Source organism: Ammospiza caudacuta, chromosome 3 (genome assembly GCF_027887145.1).
Source record: "Ammospiza caudacuta isolate bAmmCau1 chromosome 3, bAmmCau1.pri, whole genome shotgun sequence".
Taxonomy (NCBI): Eukaryota; Metazoa; Chordata; class Aves; order Passeriformes; family Passerellidae; genus Ammospiza; species Ammospiza caudacuta.
In genome coordinates, this window is record NC_080595.1 from 58,093,984 (window position 1) to 58,116,285 (window position 22,302).

Sequence of the window (22,302 nt, forward strand, 5' to 3'; positions counted from 1 at the left end):
CATAAAACCAGTGTTTAAACGCACTGGTATGGATGCCACTGCAGTAAGCACTCCAACATCCACATGCAGCTACATAAAGGATAATAGTGATGACCAACTAAAAGATTTTGAAAGTCTGAGGTGTTCTGTTGATAGGAATACAGATATTTGCTATGAGCTAACCATAGTGGGACAAACACTTGTTTGTTGACAAACCAAATGCAGCATGGCTAAGATAGCCTTGTCAGGACCACATTTATTTTTGAAATGCCATGAGCAGTTTTTGCTCACACAAACTTCATTGGTACATGATGAATATTTTTATAATTTAAAATTTTGTCTTTGGAGAAGAAAATAAGAAGGAGGAAGTAAAAAGTATCTGATTGGCTTTTGAACTGTGCTGTACAGCACAGCTGTGTGTTCAGCACAATATATCACACACAGCAAATCAAAGCTAGCTTAGACTCAACTTTTCTGCAGCTTTTTCCTCCAATACCTTTGTAGGATTACCAATTAATAGAGACCAGATGCCAAATACTTGAGCATGGCCTTAAATCAAGAATGCAAAGAGCCTGATCTCCTTATTGTCCCGGGGGATCATGTGCAAATTGAATTTAAGCGTCTCTTTTGATTTGTTAACTTTTTGTATCTGTCCTCTAATCTGTTGTAAATAATAATACAAAGGAGAAGGAGGTTCAACCACACAAATACATTTCTTCCTAAAAATATTGCCAAATCTTCCAGGCACAGCAATGAGCAGGACTCCAATTAAGGACTCGCAGATACAACATAAAAATAGAGAAAATGCTGAGAAAAAAAATTTCAATTTAGATCTTTATTATACAGGCCCAAAGCTGTGGTCACCATGCAGTTACACTGTAATGGGAATGATTTTGCTGAAAGGCTCTCACTAAACAAATGTAAAGAGACCACAGACTACAGCATTCCAAATATCTGACACTTTAATTTTTGAAAGAGCAAAAATAAATAAAGGAATGGCAAGTATGTCCTTTTCACATATGTTGGGGCATATACATATTCCTTCTTTTCTATAGCTATTCAAGAGACAAAATTAGCAAATACTGTTCAAAACCACAGACCTTTTGTGTGATGGCTCAGCTAACTTTTAGCTGTTTCCCTCTCCTTGGATATTAGATCAAACACACATTTAGATAGGTGCATATGCCAAAAGAAGAAATGCAATGTGGGGGCTTTTGTAGTTCATTTCTACTTCCTGCCTTTTCCTTCTCCTTTTAGGAGAAGTAATGGGATGTAATTGGAGACAACCAGTCAAATAAAAACCCTAGAAGTTTTTCTTTCTAGTTTTCCATTATAATCTCATAATTTAAGGATTAATCACAAATTTTAAAAAGTTGAGGTGTCTTACAAGGCATTCATCATCTCTGGAATACAGATAGCCACAGTGAAGAGCTGCACATAGACTGCACACATAGTGTTATCTAAAAGTGGTTATCTTTAAAAAAACAAAACTTTTTATAAAATCTGTAGATCAAAACAGAGCATGTCTTATTCCTCACAGGATTTTCTTGCCACCTTCTTCAATTATTTGCACTAGGAGATGCTACAAATGATATTAGTTACAATATACAGTCCACTGTCATCTTCTGGTCCAGCAGAAGAACCTGTCTCTTCGATGGATGCAAAACTGTTCATCTGAGCAGATCATCCTCAACAGCACAAATATGGTCTAGAAACTCATAGAGTTTATTGTTTTAATTTATAAAATTAAACCTGCCCCAGACAGGTACTACTGGTGTGTAATATTGCCATCCCTGGGTTCTGTCAAGAAGGGGGTACTGAGGTGCTCAGAGCCGTCTCCGAGCGCAGCGCTGGGATCCTTCTGGCACTCCAGACCCAAGGTCGATGGGATGTGATGCGTGCTAGAACTGGGAGCACTTCTCACTTAGCTCTGCAGAGCCCGGGACATGGTAAGCTGCCAGAACTTCCTTCATCTTGCCTGTTGACAAAAGGAACAATAGCTAGTCATCACTGGTTGCTGGAGTTTAATTCCCATTTTTAAAAAGTCCTATAAACGAGACTTTTTGTTTTTTCAGCCATGCAATAGTAAATGCTTCACTAAGAAAATATTTGGGATTAAGTTTACAGTCTCTCTGTTAGCCACACAATGCTTATGAGGGAGAAAGGCCTTATTCTGTATGGTTCCTAAAACATTATCCAGGATCAACCATACCATTATCTAAAAAATAAATGTCCAGTAGCTTAGTACTTTAAAAATGTCAGTATAATACTATCCTTGTAAAAATTATTTTTGTATAGCAGATTTTCTAGATTAAAGTCCTATATTACACACTCTAATGTGTCTCTCTCACACACTGTACACAAGATACAGAGTAAAGGATTAACAAACAATGAGCAAGAATCCAACAGGTTAATAAGTGGCTTATATGAGTTTGTTGTAGAACTACCTCTAACACATATTGGTCATGTCCATTATGTATTAGTAACACCTGTAAAAGCTTCATAAATGACTCACTGAATTGGCTTCACAGAACCAAGGGTCAAAAGAGCCCTCTACATTATCTATTCTGATTTTCTGACAATTAGAATTTTTTCAGATAGTCCTCAGTGAAGTCCAAGAAAATCAAACTTTTAGTATCACAGACGGAGATAGGAAAAACTAAGAATACACCTCCAATATATATTTGTTGCAGAAAATGTAAGAGAGGCAGAGGTACCTCTGGAAGGTGATTATCCCCTCCCTTGGCATTCCAAAAGGCTTGTTCTGCTCTATGAATTAAGTGTACATTGTAACCTTTCATCCAAACCATCAGTGAGAATATTGAATATTACTGGAACAAGGAAAAAACACTTGAAAAACTCTACTAAACAGAGTATCATTGAGAACTATTCCTTGTATATGGTTTCCAAATAATTTATGCACTCACATCATCATAATTTATTCTAGCCCAGTTTCCCTACCACACAAGAACAGTAACAACTGAAATATTTTACCATACAGTCTTGTTTAAATAAATCTGCTAATACAAGCAAACATATTTCAAGAAGAATTATGTAGAGTTTGAAAATAGAAAAAATAGAACCATTATGGAAAGAAGATTTCAAGTGATAACACAGTCTTCCTAGCAATTGATTTCACATCTATATGGCTACTTTTATGAAGTATGTGCTTTATTGAAATATTGTTCAATTTAGACTACTGGAATTGTTTCACAGCCTTTTAAAATTGAATTTTGTTCAATGAAACATTCCACTGAGAAAATAAGAAACATATACCACTACAGTTTAGAAACAAATCAGTTGCACAGCTTCACAAAACTCTAGACCACAAAATTATTGTTTATCTTGCAAAAGATATCTTGATAAGAAACATACTGAAAAAGACTGTTGAGACCAACAGGACCAGTGATACTGAGCTTTGCAAAGAATAGGTTACCATTTATATTAATCTTTATGAAGATACAAGACAATTCCACAAATACAGGAGGCACAGATCACTCTTCCTAACCTAATTTAGATTATTAGCAGACCACTTCTACTTTTCACTCTATGATATATTTTGTTTGTGCCATCTGTGCTACTCAGAAATGTGAAATAACTTGCTCTCCAAGGTGGAAACAGAGTCCCCAGCTCTTTCTTGACTGGAGGAACTGGAGGCCAGCAGAAGCTGAAATACAACACAAAGCCCACCTTCAATTAACACAAAATTTAATTTGATGTTTAGGGAATATCCCACTGGATTTCCAGTGAAAGAAAAGTAAGACTGACTTCCTCTGAAAGATACGTGGTGACAGAGAGACAGCAGCATAAAGAGTACACACAAATACTTCCAGTTTTCTCCAGTGGAAAATAAGGAAAGAGGATAAAGGACAGGTGAGCCAACCTGACTGCTCATGATGTACAGCCTGCTGTCTGACTGCCAAGACAGAGAAGAAATCCCACAAAAAACACCTGCTTTTTACAGGAAGTCAGATGTCCTGAAAATGAGACAAAGCAGATGTCTGCTCCTTACTGAGAACAGCTCTAGGGGTTATAAATTACAGAGATTTAGGGGATTTTTATCAAGAATTTTAGACATACAGATACCAGAATTACTTTTGTCTTTTTGTCAAAAGGGCTAGGATCTCTGAAAGTCAAGACTTTGCTAACAGTGACAGGGAAAGAGAGACAAAGTATTCAGTCAGAAGCGTTACTGAAAGTCCAGGCAGCAGCTTGCTCAGGGCCAGAAGAGCTGATGGCTTGTTGACATGGAGAGATGTGTCATGGTGACTCCTGTCTTAAAAGATCATCATTGTTCTCTTTGCAATCCATGGCAAGCCTAAGTATCCAACCAGAGCTATCTGGAGCCAGTCAGTGATGGCAGGAGAATTTGTGCCACGCTTGCCTAAGTGCCTAACACAGGTGGCAGGAGCAGCCATGAGAGGTGTGTGGGTGTGTGACTCGCACTGCAGAGCGCTCACTGTGCTGCAGAGACAGAGCAGTCAGCTCTGCAGTGTAGATGTACGGCAAGAGTAAAGTGAGATGAGTCCCACGCCTTCTTTTCAAAAGGAGAAACAGGAGTCTGTTTTTAAACAGTGCAACGTTCCTGTGTTGGCTGACAGGGGGAAAAGTAGTAACACTCAGGGTAATTAAGACTGCAGTTATCAAATAGAGATTAATAGAAAGTGCAAAATTTCCTCATTTTAGCAAGCAGCATAGAACTTACATAATTTAACTGACTTTAAATTCCAGTGAAAATTTGTGGTTAAAGACTAGATTACTGATAATGACAAACCTCAATCTGTTTGTTCCTTGAGGTCAGATGTCTTAAGCTTTACACTATGCGAATGCTGATTATTACAATACTTGAATTAAATTATGAAGCCCTTGTCCCTGATGTTAGAGAAGCCTCTATCAAGATAATAATAACATTTGGAATGTCATATGATGTTTTGTATATATTGTGCTGTCATTTATGAAGAGGCAGGAGGAAACTTGAAAATTATCAGAGTGTTTTCTATGACTCAGCCTAAGGAGTATTAGGGGAAGAAATTGCAGTAATGTTCAATATTTGAATTGCTATGTTATTTCTGTATCTGTATACAAAAGTATTCCTATAAATCATTTTTAAAACAAATTAAAGGGTAAATATTAAGTGTTAGAGTATACCTTTGAGTCTTGATATCATCAAGTCATTGGGGATATAAAGTGAAGTTACAATGTGCTAAATTTAAACTATACTTAATTACAATGATTAACAAAGTCTCTAAAACTCTAGAGAATTTATTTAGAAGTGTATTTTTAAATTAACAAGAATTAGCTAGTTTAATAACCACATGAATCTGCTTAAAACAGTAGTGCATACTTTAAACGCAAGCAGTGTGTAATTTAAAGCAATGTAAAACCATTGGAAAAAAATCCTACCTAACATGATTCAAAAATCTGAAGGACTTTCAAAGCTTTTCTGCACTGTATATGGTGGTGTAAGTGATATCAGTTAGAAATGAACAGTCCAGTGGCACATTGCATTCTGTAGGTAAGACCTGATTAGGGTACCAAGTGACAATCCAGTTGCCAGTCCTCCAAAATCCAGGCTGGCATCAAGTATTCTTTTTTGGGAGTGGGTGAGTTCTGGGCTGAAGGAAGAATTTCACAGCCTTGAAGCAGTTTCCCTGGTGTGTGACTGAAGATGCTTGTACTGCACGGCACAAGACAACTGCAGCTCCCTCTGGCCTTTTTACTTTCCTCCCTTCCTTTCAGGTAATCTATACCTGGTGTTTTTCACTCCATATGTATCTTCTGTCAGCAAGAATTCTGAAATCTGAACTATATCATTCTTACAGCTGTGCAAACTTTGGCAATTCAGTCCCTGGCTTTGTCAAATCCAGTGTTATCAGCTCCAGAGAGTGAGCTCCACAATGTTTTTTTCTGTGAAGCTTTTCCTTCTGAAGAGAGTTGTTCCTGCATGAATAGTTTTCATTTTTTAGTTCATTTTTCTATGCTCATAGATGAAAATGTGAAAAAATGTGATTTTTAGGTGCTGATAGGCTCAAAAGAATCTGAGAAAAGCAGATGAAATGGATTTCTAGAGACTTTATTTTAAGATTACACTATTTTAAAGCCAGTCTCATAACCTTGGAAGGCACAATTTTTGAATATTTGGCATTTGCATGACAATAAACATCCAAATATACTGTCCTCCAGCTTTGCTGGCTGACACAGTTATCCTGCTCTGCCTTGCCATGATGGAGAGAAAGATTTAAGTTTGTTTGGGGGTATGCCTACACACTTACATGACTGAAACTTGATCATGAGCCAACTCTTGACATACTTGCTAGAGCACTTCATCTACATTCAAGCCAAACAGTGTTCATTGGTGTGGCTATGGAATGGCAGATGGTGCGAGCTGGAAACTGCAAACAACACTTCAAGGTGTTAATGAAGAACAGCCTTAATCTCTCCGCAGCTGAGCTCGACTGCAGGAATGCCTCTGGTTTGCTTCAAGGCAAAGGCACATCTATAAACACAGCAGGGGCACTTCAAGCAAACCCTTTTGGTATGCACTGAAGCTGTGAAGCTGTGAGGACAAGCTCGGAGTGGGTTGGTGCCTGAGCTGGCAGCGAGAGCATCCCCACAACAGTCACAGGCACCGTGGGAGAGCTGGGAGCCGACAGTGTGACTGCAGCCACGCTGCATCAGTCCTGCAGGAGAAGCCTTAAAACAACCTGGACCTCTTCAGCTTGCAGGAGCCTGTGACTGATTGAGGGAGCTGTTTGCTGTCCATGTCCCAGAGAACAGAAGTTGTCCCAAAGTGCTGCTTTGCCCCGGTGTGAGCCACTGGGAGGGCAGTGCTCGGCACCAGCGCCTCTCTCACCCAAGATGTCGCTGGATGGGTTGGACGTTGCTGCCTCCTGGCTGTGGGGCTGGTGTGCGCCTCTAAATGGGCACACTGGGACAAAGCAAATAAAAAGCCATTGCACAATCACTGAGTATCAGCTGGAATTGGCTAATAAATTGTATGCCAGCAGGACATAGCAGCTCCCTGTACTCTTCTCAAAGCAGGAACTCCTGGCTGGGCTTCCAGCAGCATGGAGGAAGCAAGCTGAAGCCCCAGTCAGTAACCCTACCCTGAAATGGAATGGAAGCTCTTACACCTCTCTAGTGTTTGTCAGGGCTGTAACACACTGATGGCTTGTGGCAATTCTGAGACAAATCAAACCACCAGGATTTTTCTTCTCTCTCACAACTGAAGTCTCTTAATTTTTTAACTTTAATTTTAACTGAATACCTATGAGCTTCTGGTTCCTGACAGCAAACTCTGGAGCATGCAAAAATAGTCCATAGCCCTTTACTATGTGGAATAGAAGGGGTACAAAGTAGGGGTATTTGAAAGGTCTCAGCATGCAGGCCTCTCCCATTCCATTCCATTAACTGCATTAACTGGCCAAGATGTATCCTAATTTTTTTTTAACATCTTTTTACTTACTGTTCCTGAAGTTCATTGCTCTGATGACTAGAATAATTATTTCCTGATTTGAAGCCTGCATTTTTATGATCAATTTATAATTGTGAGGCTTGTTTTCACAATAAAGATATTTTCTCTTTTTTTGGGTGTGCTCTTCTTGGAGGTGGTTAGAGAGACTCTATTCAATCTCTTTCCCAAATTTCCTTTTATAGGGTTAAGTCAACATTTGTTAGCATCCTCTTGCTAACATCCTCTTGCTTTCCTGTTCTTTCCCTAGCTTGCTTCTCAGTGTCTTCCACTTTTTGATTTAATCTTGCCGGAACATGAATGATGAAACTTTATCCTACAAAGTTCTGTTTAGGAGACTGATTGACAGAGTCCCTTGGAAGGCAGCTGTGAAGGGCAAAGGAATCCAGAAAGGCTGGACATTCTTAAAAAAACCCAAAGCATCTTAAAGGCCCAGGAGCAGGCCATCCCCACATCTCAATGGATAAGCTGTCAGGAAACAAGATGGGCTTGGCTGAACAGAGAGCTTCAGCTGGCATTCAGGAGAAAATGAAAAGTCTATAATCCTTAGAAGGGGCAGAGAAGTCCAGATCACTACAAGGATCTTGTGAGGTTATGCAGACAGAAAATTAGAAGGGCCCAAACCCAACCAGAACTTAATCTGGCTACAGCTACAAAACACAGCAAAAATGCTTCTTAAGGAGAAATTCCATCTTTTTCTGGATGTGGGGTGAAATATAGCCACAAAGTATGAGGAAAAGACTGAGGTACTTAATATCGTTACCTCAGTCTTTAATAGAATGACCAGTGGTTCTCAGGATACCCAGACTCCTGAGCTGCAAGACAGGGACAGAGAGTAGAATGAAGCATCTTAATCCAAGGGAAAATTGTTACACCCCTTAGACAGACAAAAGTCTATGGGCTGGATGGGATCCATTCAAGGATACTGAAAGTGCTGGCAGAAGTGCTCAGCAAGCCACTTCCCATCATTTATCACTAGTTCTGGTTTACCAGTGAGGTTCCAGATGGCTGGAAGTTGGCAAATGTGATGCCCAACCATGAGAAGGATTGAAAGGAGAATCCAGGGACCTAGAGGTTTCTCAGCCAGACCTTGGTCCTGGGGCAGGTCATGGACCAGGTCATCTTGAGTGCCTGTACATGCCATATGGCATGTACAGGACAACCAGGGGATTAGACTCAGACACTGTGGCTTTGTGAAAGGCAGGTCTTGCTTGACCAGTTTTGTCCATGGCAAGATGGCCTGCTTAGTGGATGAGGAAAGGTCTGTCCTCGTTGTCTACCTGGACTTTGACATCATTTCCCATAACACTGTCCTGGAGAAACTGACTGCTCCTGGCTTGGACAGGAGTTCCTGCACTGTTCACTGGGTTAAAAACTGGCGGGATGGCTGGGCCCAGAGTGGTGGTGGATGGAGTTCATCCAGCTTGTGGCCAGTGACAAGTGGGATTCCCCAGGACTAAGTGCTGGAGCCAGTTCTGTTAAATACCCTTATTGATGTTCTGGAGGAGGGCATCAAGCACATCCTTAGTTTGAACATGACGCCAGGCTTGGTGGGAATGTTGATCTGCTGGAAGGCAGGAAGGCTCTACAGAGGGAGGGATGCTCCCATAGGCTGGACCAGTTGGCTGAGCCAGTGGCACAAGCCAAGTGCCAGGTCTTCCACTTGTGTCACAAAAACCCCAGGCAGTGCTACAGGCTGAGGAAGAGTGGCTGGAAAGTGCCCTGGCAGAAAAGGACCTGGGGGTGCTGGTTGACAGCAGCTGAGCATGACCCAGCTGTGCCCAGGTGGCCAAGAAGGCCGATGGCATCCTGGCCTGGATCAGCAATGGTGTGGCCAGCAGGAGCAGGGCAGGGATTGTCCCCCTGTACTCAGCACCCGTGAGGCTGCGTCTCAAATCCTGTGTCCCGTTTTGGGTCCCTCAATATAAGAAATACACTGAGGTGCTGGAGCATGTCCAGAGAAGGGCAGCAGAGCTGGTGAAGGGTCTGGAGCACAAGTCCTGTGAGGAGTGGCTAAGGGAGCTGGGAGTGTTTAGCCTGGAGAAAAGGAGGCCCAGAGGGGACCTCATCACTCTTTTCAACTCCTTGGAAGGAGATTGCAGCCAGGTCAGATGAGTCTCTGCTCCCATATAACAAGTGGCAGGACAAAAGGAAATGGCCTCAAGTTGTACCAGGGAAGGTTTAGATTAGATCTTAGGAAAATTTTCTTTATGAAAAGGGTTGTCAAGCACTGGAACAAGCTTCCCAGTGAAGTGGTTGAGTCGTCATCCCTGGAGGTATTTAAAAGACGTGTAGAACTGGTCCTTAGGGACGTCGTTTAGTTGTGGACTTGGCAGAACTGGGTTAATGGCTGGACTTGATGAACTTAAAGGTCTTTTTCCAACCTGAGTAATTTTATGATTAAGACACTGATAACTTCACTTTCTCTGCTGGAGTTACCTTGCTTGATATGTCCTAAGATAGCATTTCCTTTTTTTTTTTTTTACGCAATGCACCAATGGCTCAGAAATATCTCATAACTAATAAACATACTTTTTTATTCTCACTTGTTTTGATGTCTCCAAAATGTAATTGTAGAAACTTTACTTCATTGAACACCCAACTTCATATTTGTACTACTAAATTTTATCCCAATCTTGCAGCATCCCCTTTGGATGAAAAGTACCCACCATCTGTTTTGTCAATCTGCAGAATGAATGCATTTCCTTTGTGCCCTCTGCTGTCTAACAATTGTATCTTCTGCCTGGTCTTAGCCATGTACTGGTGACCATTAGCCTGCCTCCCCACATGCCCTTCACAGTTGTCACTTTGCAGTGGCAGTACTGTTTCCAGTTGCTGCAGTACAGGAATTATGTCCCTGGTGAATTAGAAATGCATGAATAGCCAGTAAAGGTGAACCTTACAACATGGAGCTTCTCTTAAAGATCCTAAAAATTGCTTGAAAATATCAGTCTACCTTTAAATGCAATTATTCATATTTAGCTTTAATTAATGAGTTAAATAATCTTATTTTAGGTCCAAGTAATGATTTGCCATTACTTGTGGTTTCTATGCGACCTCAGCTGCTATTGATCACAAAGTCAGTAATTCTAGTCTGGTTCTGCCTTGTTGGGCCTGGAACTAAAATTATTTTGGCAACCTAATTAAAATTTATAGATTATGTAAACAAAATGCCTCTTACTTCCATACTCTTGTTATTCTATAAATGTCTCTGTGTTGATGGTAGATCAGTCCAGCATTAAATAAGCAGAAGACAATCTTCCTGTAGGTCATTTTGTTTCAGATCATTAACTCCATTTTCTAGTCAGCTGCCTCTCCACAAATTCTAAAAACATTGGCTCAACCTACATTGGTGTTACTGCTCATTCATTTCAGTTATTGCAATCAAATGCCACAACATATAAAAATACCTCAGATAATCATTATGGGACAGAGCTCCAGAGCACAGCCAAGGCTCTACACCTGTTGAAGATTACAGACTGCTGTGATGCCAGCAATGGTCTCCCAGTAACTTACTACTATTAAGTCCATGCTGGTAGGTTAACTGGATGAACTGTTTTTTTTGTTTTTTATTTTAACTTTCTCTCATATTACATTTTAGACTTTTTGGTGTGCTTAAATCTGTCTCTTAAAAAAATTTGTAATGTGCCTCTTAGCAAAACCCAATGGGAACAGCTCTGTATAAACAATTACCACAATCAGCAAGAACTTATTATTTTATCTGATCCCATCTTTTGGTTCTGAACTCTCCATATCGAGAAACATCTCCATCACCATTATTCTCCATTAGCCCTGACAAAGACTGATCTGTTTTTAAAGACTTGTAGTTGCATTCTCTTGATACCTTTGCTTTTAAAATTATCTCTTTTGCAAATGTCTACTTCTAAAATCTTGTGAAGTTCAATATTAGGCTCTTCAAAATGTTTAGCTTGTTCAAGTGTACAATTGTCAAAAGACACTATTTTTTCCAAGAAATGGGAAAAAATAATCAGCTTCAGTTGTGAAGAGACGGTATTTTTTTCTAAAAAAAGACAATCACTATTGCTAGAGTCTGCCCCTCAGCTCCACCACAGACCACCCAATCCACACAAAGTTATCCATCAGAATCAGTCAGCTGGGGAATGCAGCCTGTTCTGGATGCCAAGGATTTCCAGAGAGCAACACAGCCAAATTCATATAATTCTTGTTCACCAAAGGACTTAAACCAGAAATATTCTTCAAATTACTAAAATATCTTCTTACTGTAACTATCAACAGCATTTCTGAAGAGATCTGACATTACAGAAATCATGAAATACATTTAAAAGTTGTTTGAGACAGAGAAGATAAACTTCAGAGGATCTTTAGTTTCTGATCAGATTCAACTGCCAAGAATATTAAATTTAATATTAAAGATCATTAATAATACCTTGAAGAAATACTCTGGTTCTTGTTTTGAACAAAAATTCATCACAAAGGAAAACTCTCTTACTGTAAGCAAAGCTTTCAGTAGCCATTGCAATAGAAGGTTTTTAAGATATACAAAAAAGAACAATCTATTTCAATATCAAGACAGCATTAAAAAAACCCAAATAAAATACTGTAAATAACTTCATATCTGTTAGGCTGGGCTCTTTGGCTCATATCACTAACAGAAAAATCTTACTATCTTTATTTCATTAGTAATACTGCTAAAATGAAGAGGTATGTATTTTTTTCTCTAATTGCAGAACATATTTCCTCAGTGATCCAAATGTGAAAAGGCATGTACTGCAGAGAACAAATGCATCTGAACAGAAGTAAATGTGTACAATAAAATGGAGATAATGGAGTAAGAAGGCTTAATTAATTCATAGAAAACTTCATGCCCCCAGCTACTTTGATTATTGAATTCTTACATATGTTGGTATAAGATTGTTAAAATGCAATATTCCCCTAAATTATATACTTAGTATACTTCTTGTACAGTTACAGCCTAGGAAAATTGAGTCTGGTGCCTTTAAATACCATTTCTTTGGAGATTCCTAGGAATGTAGAGAACTTTCCAAATGTAAAGTTTTGGGGGTTTTTTTGCAAGTGCAGTGCTGCCAAATGTTTTTTACCACTAAATAAATGCTATTTCAGCTGCATTTGAGCTGTAATAGTGGTAGCTAATGGCCTATTCACTTAATCATAGTTATTCACTCCCTGGAAATGTCTCCGAATATAATAAATGTTTTGTTTTCATTGTGGACTCTTAAATTACAGGCATTATATAACACCCATGATATATAGCCTATCTGTATGAATACAAACTGAACCAAAATCACTCCCCTAAAGTATTTCTAGTATTTGGAACTTCCAAAGAAAGAAATATGCTGTTGTTACCCACAGAGCTACTAAAATAGCATTGAAAGCAGGGTAAGAAATGGTTTTAAAGAACATTCTGGTTTAACTAAAATGTGGCTATTTGTCATCCATTTGCAGAGGTCTGAAATAACTATTATAGAATATTTTTTAAACAAAGAAAATAAGAAACATACTCAAATAGCTGAACCACAGAGATCCTTCCCTAAAGGAAAAAAGGGCTGCAGATGCAGGATTTCAATCTGCCCTGTAAGAGACAGAATAACCATAAAGTCTTCACTCTGAGACCAATCCCCTCACTGTGTGATGTACCAATATAAGATGGATCTTGTTCACCTCTTTTTAAAAATATTTACATAGGTTGTAGAAGATCCTGCCAGTCTTAGCTCTGCTTTGTTCACTGCTCAGGAGAGATTATATGTATTATACTGCATGTTGACAGCCTATCCCAAGGGTAGTGTGATATATATATATATATATATATATATATATATACACACACGACAAAACAGCTGGTTCTATCTCATCACTTTGTAGTTGCCATTATATTGATGAGGCACAGAATCCTCCTCTGTAGTTTCTTCAGGAAGTATGTTCCAGATGTATTTTAAAAAGCTGCAGAATATGTTTTAAAACAATATTCGACTTCTGAGGTCAGGCTGTGTTTTTCAGCTACAATTGGTTTGTAGAAAGGATTAGATTGTAGGTCATAAAAGTCTGCCCCTGGTTACTTCAAGAAGTGAAGACAATCTTTGAAACAGTCTTCCGTTGGCTTCGCAGATGAAAGCACTTCTCCATGGAAGCATACAAAAACTCAGAAGACTTTCAAAATTAGAATATGGAGAAAGTTTGGTATTTAACACCTCTTTTATTTCTCCTGAAGAAAAACACACTCAAGTATTTGCTGAAGAAGTAATTTGGCAGGGCATAAAAGACATGGGAGGGTGTTCTGGTTTTAACTCTAGTTTCATAGAACATTTTTAGAACTTAGTAATGGAAAGGAAATCAAACCAAAGTGATTATAAAATGAGATTTCATCATTCCTAGGAAAGAAAGTGCAGACCAGTATTGAGAAGCACAGGGAATGCAGCCACAGCCAGCTTCAGAGACTAATCAAGGACACCCCTAGGCAAAGGCAATCCAGAGGGGGAAAGAGTTCAAAAGAGAGGACTAGTTTACAGAAGGGCAGCACTAAAGCACAGCAGCAAATTAACCCAGTGCACAGTAAATGAGCAGTGCGCTATACCAGGAGATAATTAATTACCTTAGAGCCCCAAAGGAGTAATTTAAGAGGTATCAGTAAGTACACATGGCTGGGAGAACTGCAAAGAATTCACCATGCAAACATGCAGGGAAAAGAAAGATAGAAAAATGTAAGAAAAATTCTGTAATAGTGTTAGAAAAGGAAATGCTGCTTTTTTTTTTTTAACAACCTTGCTAGTTCAAAATAAACTTTGCCAGTGAGAATACTGCTGCTATCCCCTGCAGCTCAGCAGAGATCAATTTAGCACCTGAACATTGCCTTTGGTGGCTGAAATGCCAGTGACCACAGGTCATCATATGCTGTGACAGTAACAGGCAGAGAAAAGTCTGACTCCATCCTATTACATAACTTCTGCTTGTTATCAATCATTAAAAAAAGGTCTTTCATGAGGTTTCTCAAAACAAACTTGTTGTAAATCTGATGCCTTTTATATTTGACAATCTCACACTTTGGTGGTAAAGTAGATTTGTAGCATCTGATACAATATATTAAACTGCATGAGGTTGCAAGCAGTTTATAAGATTGGACTAGAACTCACCATAACTGCAGTAAATTGGATAAATGTTCTGAAATTAATGCATTAGATCCACAATGAGAAGGACAAATTAACACAGAAAGAGCTGAAGGGAGTTATAGTGATCTATAAGCAAACCCAAAGTCAGCGTGCTGATGCTATCCACTTGCAGAAAAAGGGAGCCTGATATACAGGCAGAGTAATACTGTAAGCAAATCAAACAATTATTTTTCCCGTATTACCAGAGGCAAGGCCTTGACTGCATTACTATATCCAGCTCTGCCTACTGGGCTGTTGAAGCAAAGAGACAGCTGGAGGGAATCCAGGTAAAAGCCACAAAAAATTGATAACAGATGAAGAAGAATGGAAGGTTGAAAGAAATAGATTGTTTAGTCTAGAAAGAAGACATGATAACATATTTAAAATATGTAAAGGTTTGTTATGAGAAGAGGATGATAACTAATTGTTCTCCCTGTTCATCATGCAGAAGACAAGACTTAGTATGCAGTTGTGGAGAAAAGCTTTCTAACACGAGGCCAGTGAGCCAGGCAGCAGGTTATCCACAGGCATTGCATGTACTGGTGTCACAAGAAGCACTGGCAGTGGTGAGACAAACCCATGTGGAGATGAGACGTGTGCTTGGTTCTCCCTGAAAGCAGGTGAACAGTCCAGGTGATCCCGTGTGAGAACCTGTCCTGAGCCTCATGCTCAGCCACAGAAACCAGGCACAGATCACAGCTTTCCATCACAGAGACTGAATACTATGATGCAAATGACTGCCATTTGTCTCAAGATGCTTGCCAGGAAGGATGGAGCCTGCAGGACAAGGGATAAATGTCTCAAATCCATTTAGCTGGTTAATTCAATTGGCTGGAAGTAGCAGAGAGCACCCACTCAGTCACTGCTGGATGCTCTTCTACTTGTTTAAAGTGCTCATGCTCAGTCATACCTTTACCCCATCTTTGCTTTCCATAGCCCTTTCCAGGGGTTTACAGGAGTATTATCGCAGGAGTGGTTTACCCAGACTATTTAGGTGTACACTGCTGTGGGGCTACTGGTGGAATGAGTTAATGAATGTGTTAGAATGAGCTGAACAAGCTCTAAAAGCAGTAGGCAGGGTTGGTCACCAAGGCTGTACCTAGACAAGGTAGATGGCATGCACAGGAAAAGGGGTGACACACTAAGAGCTTGCACCATAGAGATTCCCACCATGGGGACAGCTGGCAGCCACCCATGCCAAATCTCTGCCAGGGAGGACAAGGCTACTGCATTGCAGGGCCAACCATCCCAGCCACCAACAGGACTGCTGTTCCCAGCTGGTTGAGAAAATAGGATCAGAAACCCCAGTATGACAGTGAGAGGGAAAGACAGATGGGAATATCTGGAGTGAGGCCCACCAGTTTTGCTGCTTTTAGAAGAGTTGAGGAGTAGAGATTAGGGAGAAAGATTGTGAAAGGTCCTATCCCTCACAGAACGGCAAGCCTGAGTGTGCAGACCCTTAAGTGACTTCACCTGTACACTACTGGATTCACAACAGCTCTCTTAGGTCTCTTACTTTTTGGGTTTTTTGTTTGTTTGTTTTGTTAAGAAGCATTGAATTTATTAACTACTCTCCATTACAATAATAAAATGAAGAGCAAGGAAAACAGGGGCAAAGGTCTGTTCTTATGCTCAATCACATGTAAAGACTGGATAGTGCACTGTGTATGTTGGATATTCCTTCTTACGTGACAATACTGACCGTAACTACTGTCCTGGCAAAATCAAAATCATTGACAAATGGGATTAAACAGCTCCTGTCAATGACTCAGTTGTTCTTTCTACTTTCCTGCTAAGCCTTATGGCTTTCTGAAAAACTTCCTCAGGTAAAGGTCATGCTTCAACCATTTTTAATGATGATTCCCATGATTTTCCTGCTACGATGTCAAAATTGCTGCATATTACAATAGCTTTTAATTATAAATGTAGACAGCTAATGAGAGTGTACAATTTAAAGACATCCAGTTTTGAATTATTTAATGGTCTCTGTAAGGAAAAAAAAGTAAAAGAAATGGTACAACACTGACACAGAAATGTTTGCAATGCAACATCCTGATTACTCCCTTTTTATTTTCCAAATGTACTGAGGGAGCATTTATATTTCATTGCCCGACACCCTTTGAAATTAATTTAAATTTAATAGATATTTGCAGCTCTAACTGCTTCAGGAGGAGGGGAGGGGGTGGGAAGGAGCATTTTCCTCCTTTGATTCCACAGTCACTCCAGAATCTCTGCAGACCATATTTACACGGGTAAGGATGACTTATAGAGTAAAGTAAATCTGAAGGTGACTTCTCTATCAGATGGTGTAACTAAGTGGGACATTATCAATTTTCAGAAAATACTTGCTTTCCTTCATTTTATACGATTGGCCTATTGGGTATCTGCTTTGGTCTCACTGTGGGATGGCAGCACCAGCTGAGTGCTATGTATGAATGTAGTAGATATTCCTTTTCTGCTATGCATCATGCCATCTTTAAGTTCCTGCGTGCTCAACAATTATTACAGACATTTATGGCAGCATAGACTGAAGAAACTATGCCAAGTAGGGACCGAGGATACAGAAAATCCTCCTAACAGTGAGCCTCCAGGGACAGAAGAGTTGTCTGTAACTTCCCAATTACATGAAAGCATCCTTGTCTTCGTTAAAGAGTTCAGTTAAAATCTCCCTGAAAGCATAGAGGTTGTTAAAGGAAAAGGCATCACAAAACTTCCCATTACCAGCAGTAGCAGCAGGGCCCAAATCTGTTCCAAATCTGTTCTGTTATGAAACCTAACACACAGAGGCAAGAATGTTCCTCGGCTAATAGGTCACACTCAAAACAAGTAAACCAAAGAATTGAAAAAAAAAAAAGGCAAGCACATTCTGTCATCATCTCTTTATCAAAAAAACTAAACTCTTTATCAAACTATCTAAAAAAACTAAACTATCAAAACTAAATGCTAAGACATAAAGCAATTTGTCCACTATCACATAAAGCCTACAGTAAGTCACATGAGATCTTTACTTTAGAGCAGTCAATCCAACTTTCATTAAACTATAATTGACATAATGGACCATATTCCTATGAATTAGTCATTTATATAACATAGGATTTTAACAGAGATAAAAATTCCTGATTCCTCTGACTTTTCTGAAATTTTACCATTGATGTGTTTGCATGAGAGCTCTAGATCCTCTCCAACAAGTAATAAAGCAAGGACACTTCTCATCTGGAACAAGAAATGCATAGCATGGAAACGAGAGCATGCTAGTCAAAATGCTCAGGTAATTAGATATGATAAGAAGGAGAAAAGGCTGCAATGAGAGATCAAGGTTTATGGAAGTTAATATGATCCCTTCCTCTGATCTCCACAAAACAAGCAGAAGAAAGAAGGAATTTACAGACAATCTGCAGGCATAATAGTTGTCACCATAAAATTCCATATTATTTGACTTGGTTTATTTTACAAGCATCCTAGCATGAGAGCTTGAAGGATAAAGCAGCACATTTTTACAACTGACCATGATTCCAGAAGAATACAGCCTTTTTCAGTACTGTACTTAACTGTGCCAAGTCAAAATCTTTGGACACAAAGTTAAGTCCTGGCTTAAGAACCTTGAGAAATAAGGTGATGGTGTGGGAAAGAGCTGGGCAGTTCTAGAAAGAAGGGAAGCTTGAACATAAGAGATATTACACTGAGTGGAAAGAAACAGGATAATCCAACATGAAAGACTAAGGAAGTGCATATTTATAAACACCCACAGAATGCTTATTCTGTGTTAATCTAATCCTAGGTAGGTTGATTTCAGCACAATTACCAAGAACCATCAAACATTTTGATCCAAAATGTACTTTACTTTCCGGGTGCAATTCCATCAGGATTTATACCCACCTGCCTGGGAACAATATTTGTGTCTATGAGAACTTTTGCTTTTGTGCAGTGCACTGTATCACACTGAGGATGAACAGATGCCTCAAAGGAAGGGAATGATGGACTTGGGTAACCTCTGAGACTAAAATTGTTATTTTACTTTCAGTACAGAAAGCCAGATTGCTGTGCCTTGTAATTGATTACTTTCCATAGTTATACAATTATATAACTAGAGAGACCAAATACAGTTAGAAGCATTTGCTTCCTGTGATGAAAAAAAAAAGATTTTTCACAAACAACCTGTCACTCTCACTTCTTGCAAAACAAAAAATAATCTATTATGGGAGAGAAGACCTCTTTTAATGTGATGACACATCAATTTTTGAATACAACTACAAGACAGCTTTATTTTGTATGGCAATTTCCATACAAAATGTATTTTTGTTTGAGCCTTATCTTTAAACAGTGCAAGTAATTTAATAATACAGCTTCAATGTTCATATGAAATAAAAGCAGATAAGGAGCCAAATAAAGGATGCAAAGCTATTTACGTGGATATCCTGACTGTGCAACAGGGACTTAATAGTGCTGTAAATTTTAGTCGATTTAAAAGAGTCAAGCTAAATATCATACTGGACTAAAAAGCAGTCCGATATCTGGAAAAATGTAACTGAAACTTCAAGGATCTTGGTGACAAGATATTTATTTATATCTGGGTTTATGGACACTCATTTGTAGTTATTAAAATATGGTTTAATAATAAGTAAAACTTCACTAAAGTGTATCTCAGTTAAAATCTTGGCCCTGGCAAATACACTTGCTTCTTGAAAACCTAATTAAAAGCCAAAGAAGGTATCATATCTCACAGTGCTAATGAAAAATCTTGTCTGCTTCTATCAAGTGAAGTGCCACTGAAAGCAGATGGGAAGAAGGAGAATCTCAAATTATTTGTGAAAGATATCACACAGAATATTTCAGAGAATTAAACTCCTTTACGTGAATTTATTTTGAAATTCATGAAAGGTAATTAACACCATCAAGTGAGAGCTTGCTGGTGGAAGGACAGTTTCTGAGTAATATTTCTCTAACTTCTAATATAAAACTTTGGGAAATCAGCCAAGTTTCAAGAAATGTCAGATTTTTAAAAAATATTTGAATGACATTTCACATTCCAGGATTAAAAAAAATGGTCTCATTAGAAAGAACAGAATAATCTCACAAGCTCATCTACCTTGAACCACAATGTCATAACATTAAAAAACTAGGAAACAGAAATAGAAACTGAACAAAAGGACAAACTAAAGGTGTGTTTTAACATATTAGAGTTTAAAACTTGTCACTGCTTTATCAATTGTGCTTACAATCAAGTAAGCAAAGGGTCAACTTTACATAAGTGTTATATTATTTTCTGTTTCTCCATTTTTGCCTTATTTGTTCCTTTTCCTTTAAGCACTAAAGCAGTGATGCTCCCACATGTGCTTTAAATGTAAGCATGTCTGGTTATTCTGGTTATTCTAAACAGACTAATCATATTTTGAGTGTTTTGATGGATTAGTATGTAGATTTTTAAATTTCATAATAATAATACAAAAGAAAGGTAAATCAATGAGGGAAGCAATTCAATGAACTTTTCAAAGTGTTGATGAGAAATCAAAAGCACTTATAACAGTTAAAGCACTGCTGGGTGTGTAAATGAGTTCTCTCACAGTTTCACAGAGATTGTCACAGAGCTGTGAAGGGACCCACAAGGATAAGTGAGTCCAACTGTTACGTGAACAGCCTGTACAAGGACCAAACACATTGGATCACGATGTTGGTGTAATTAGCATCATACTCTGACTATGCTCATCCCAGGAGCTGATCATGGTTCCAACAGACATATTCCAATGGATTATTTTTATGCTTTCTCTTTTTGGCAGTGCTGCCCTTCAACCTCTTCAAATGTGTTTTGATCCTGAAGGCTGATAAGGATGAAATAAAAGGTAGAAAAGAAGGCAGGAGAGCTTTAAATTACACACCACATACATACCACATTCAAGTATGTTTAATTATTGCTTTCAGATGATCACTATTGAGACCTCAGATGCACAAAGCAAATGTGCAATCAATAGCTACTAAATTGGAATCCATCTCATCCACTTACACAGTAGACAAAAGGAAAAAACATGTTATCTGCTCTGTAATAGTAGCATAATATGAACTGTCAGGAACTGGTCATAAGCATTCTTAAATTGACTTGCCCACTGACAAGGAATAATATAATACTTTTGAATTTATCTGTACTAGAGGAGAATCTAATCTAACTGTAAATACTTAATTTTTACTAAATTCTACCACAAGGTTATTTTCCTATCTACCTCTATATAAGCTTGAGCAGCACACTTTTTTTCTTTTTAATTACTAAAACTAACTTTATATTCTCTTGAAATGAGTATGGATGGGTACTGATTGTGAGTCAGAGGTGACCACTTGGACTTGGCTCTGGTCAGTTTGAAGGGTACCTACCTCACCCTCTCAGGCAGCTGCTGAGCAGGATGAGCATCTGCTCCTGACACCACAGTTGATGGTCCCATTGCCACAGGAAATCACCAACTGCTTCATTTGACATCCAGCAGGAATTTCAAAAAAAGGTGAGGTAGACATTTTGCCAGTCTAGGGACAGGTTCTCTCATAACTCCACGGTGGTCTCTGAGTTAATGTAAGCTACTGTCACTGGCTGTGTCAGCATTGAATATTTAAGATAAGTATTAGAATAACAAAATTTAAGGATATAGAGCATGTCTGGAGCAACAGTGAGGAATAGAGCAAAGCCCTGATAACCATAAAAACCTGAGTAATGCAGACCCTTTTCTGTGTCAATTCCTTTCATATTTGCACATGAAAGCACAAATATCCAGAATAAATTAGTTAAAATCAGTGAAAGTAGAATAAATCAATGAAAATAAATAAAATTTCAGAATAAATTAGTGAAAACTAGGAACATTTGATAGAATACATACAAAGTTCTGCTCTCAAAATCTCATCCCACTTCTAAGCAGTGAAAGGTTTGCCATGTTGGAGGTTGAGAATTGGACAAAACAAGTAATTTTATTGACTACTTCCAAATGATTTCTCCCGGGTGTCTCAGACTTTTATGAGTGTCTTAAAAGAAAGCTCATAAAGCTATAAAATAAAATGAGAAGCAGCAGTTTTTTCAAGGTTTGCTAAGTTGTCCGAAGAACTGTTTCTCAGCAGAATGACTCTGAGGTTTTGTTTCAAGCAATTCCTTTGGGAGACATCACCTTACCTCATACAGGCACGCCCAGCTGGGGATGAGCAACAGTAGGGTGGGTGGCCCAAACCTAATGACATGAGCAGGTGAAAAAAATCTATTTCCTTGATACCTGAAGTATCTTTAACAAAGCTGACCTTTGGAAACAGGTACTGTACAGCATATCCTCCCCTAGAAGATCCCAAGGAAAGCCTGTACTTTGCTCAGACAGGACTGAGAGCTTTTTGTGCCTGCATTTACTTGGCCAGCAAAGAGGTGGACAGAAGACTTCCTCATTCTTTCCCACCTCATTCCTACAGCAACTTTCGCACAGATTCACAGAATATTTAGAGTTGGAAAGGACCCACAAGGATCACTGAGTCCAACTCTAAATTAAATGGCCAATAGAGGGACTGAATCCCCAACCTTGGTGTTACCAGCACCATGATCCACCCAAATGCCTTCTCCCAGGACAGCACATGTGCCAAGCAAGGGTGGCAGCTGCTGAACAGCTACAGCCACAGCACGGGCACATGGAGCACAGGCGCTCCTCCTGCTGCTGTGGCTGACACAGGGGCCTGGAAACCTGGCAGGGAACCTGTCAG

At 39.0% G+C, this 22,302-nt stretch overlaps 1 protein-coding gene across 1 annotated transcript in view; it reads right to left on the reverse strand.

Annotated features, from left to right (window-relative positions):
* Positions 1-995: 995 nt before the first annotated feature.
* Positions 996-22,302, reverse strand: part of SCAF8 (SR-related CTD associated factor 8) — an 87,742-nt gene continuing 66,435 nt past the window's right edge. The window contains exon 21 of the mRNA XM_058802080.1: positions 996-1,957. The gene's annotated coding sequence lies outside the window, so the exon portion shown is untranslated. The remainder of the gene's footprint in view (positions 1,958-22,302) is intronic.